Source organism: Fukomys damarensis, unplaced genomic scaffold, assembly GCF_012274545.1.
Source record: "Fukomys damarensis isolate Sample0158 unplaced genomic scaffold, DMR_v1.0_HiC HiC_scaffold_107, whole genome shotgun sequence".
NCBI lineage: Eukaryota > Metazoa > Chordata > Mammalia > Rodentia > Bathyergidae > Fukomys > Fukomys damarensis.
The window spans coordinates 1-2,463 of record NW_022901019.1 but is presented as its reverse complement, the minus strand read 5'-3'; positions in this window follow the sequence as shown (position 1 = coordinate 2,463).

The window sequence follows — 2,463 nt, the reverse complement described above, 5'->3', positions numbered from 1 at the left end:
GCTATTTCCAAGTTTCAGCTATTACAAATTGTGCTGCTATAAACTGTATGCTATATACGTGCACATATATCTCTGTGATATGATTCTTTTAATTCTTTTGGAAAGATACCCAGCAGAGGGATGGCTGTCTCAAATGGAACCTCAAGTCCCAGCTATTTGAGGTATCTCCATATTAATCTCCATAGTGGTTGCACCAGTCTGCACTCCCACCAACAATGGAAAAGGGTTCCTTTCTTCTCACCCCCTCACTATTTGATATTGTTTGATTTCTTGATAGCAGCCATTCTTTGTTGGGGATCTCAGTGTTGTTTTTATCTGCATCTCTCAAAATACCAGTAATGTGGAACATTTTTTCATATATTTACTTGCTGCTTTTATTTCTTTGTCTGAGAAGTGTCTTTTCATTTCAGATGCCAGTTTTTGAATTGGGTCTTTATATTTGGGGGGCTGATTGTTTTGAATTCTTTATATATTCTAGATAATAGTTCTTTGTCTAAGGAGCAGCTGGTAAAAAGTTTGTCCCACAGTGTAGGTTGTCTCCTAGCTCTGGTGATGGTTTCTTTTGCAGTGCAGAAGCTTTTTAATAAGATGAGAACCCAGTTGTTGGTTCTTTCTGTTAGTTCCCATGCTACTGAGGATTTGTTAATAAAAATCTTTTCCTATGGCAATGTCTTCCAGAGTTCTGCCTACCTTATCTTCCAGTAAGTTTAGTGTTTATGTTTTAATATTTAGATCTTTAATCCATTTGGATTTTAATTTAATGCATGGTGAAAGATAAGGGTCCAATTTTAATCTTTGGCAGGTTGAAATCCAGTTTTTCCAACACCATTTATTGAAGAGACTGTCTTTCCTCCACTGAGGATGGTCAGCTCCTTTGTCAAAGATGAGGTAGCTGAGTACATCTGGACTTGTTTTTGTGTCTTCCAATCTATTCCACTGATCTTCAAGTCTGTTTCTTTGCCAGTACCATGCTGTTTTTAATCACAGTGGCTTTTTAGTATAGTTTCAAATTGGCAGTTGTTATACCAGCTGCCATGTGTCTGTTGCCTAGCATGGTTTTTGCTACTTCATGTTTGGTATGGTTCCAAATGAATATTTTGATTCTTTTTTCTAGTTCTGTGAAATATCATGTTGGAATTTCAATTGGCATTGCATTGAATCTGTATAGCAGTTTTGGTAGTATGGCCATTTTCACTATGTTGATTCTTCCTACCCAAGAGCAGGGGACATCTTTCCATTTTCTTATATCCTCTTTGATCTCTTTTTTCAGAGTGCTGTGGTTTTCAGTGTAGAGATCCTTTGCTTCTTTTGTTAGAATGATTCCCAGATACTGCATTTTTTTGGATGCTATTATGAAGGGAATTGTTTCCCTAATTTCTCTCTCATTGAGTCTATTATTTGTGTACAAGAAGGCTATTGATTTTTCGGTGTTGACCTTGTATCCAGCTACTTGCCTTGATCTGTCAATTAAGTCTAGAAATCTTTTGGTAGAGTTTTTGGGGTCTTCAATGTAGAGTATCATATCATCAGCAAATAATGACAGTTTAACTTCTTCCTTTGCTATTTTTATAGCTTTAATTTCTTTCTCTTGTCTAATTACTGAGGCTAATGTTTCCAGAACTATATCAAAGAGGAGAGGTGATAGTGGGCATCCTTGTTTGCTTCCTGATTTTGCTTCCTGATGAAAGTTTTCAGTTTTTGGCCATTTAGTATGATGTTGGATGTTGGTTTTTCATAGATAGCCTTTATTAAGTTGAGATAGAGTTCATGTAATCCAATTCTTTGCAGGATGTTTATCCTGAATTGGTGTTGAATTTTGTCAAATGCCTTTTCTGCATCTATTGAGAAGATCATATGGTTTTTGTCCTTGACACTGTTAATATAGTGTATTACATTTATTGACTTAGGTATGTTGAACTATCCTTGCATCCCTGGAATAAATTCAACTTGGTCAGGATGTATGATCTTCTTGATGATCCACTGTATTCTCTTTGCTAGTATCATATTAAGGATTTTTGCATCTATATTCATCAAGGAGATTGGCCTGTAGTTCTCTTTTTGAGTTGTGTGTTTCCCAGGTTTGGGAATCAAAGTGATACTTGCTTCCAGGAATGAATTTGATAGTATTGCTTGCCTTTCAATTTCATTGAAAAGTTTAAAGAGTAGTGGTTCTCTCTAAAGTACTAGTTCTTCTCTAAAGGTCTTTAAAATTCAGCAGTGAATCCATCAGGACCTGGGCTTTTCTGTGTTGGTAAATTTTTTACTACATTTTCAATTTCACTGACTGTAAATAGGGTGTTTAAAATGTTTTTATCTTCTTTGTTCAGGTTTGATAATTCATAAGTATCTAAAAATTTGTCCATTTCTTCTGTGTTTTCTAATATAGAGTATAGATTCTCAAAGTTTATCAAATGCTGTTTCTGTGTCTATTGAAATTATCATAAGATTTTGTCTGTGGTTCAG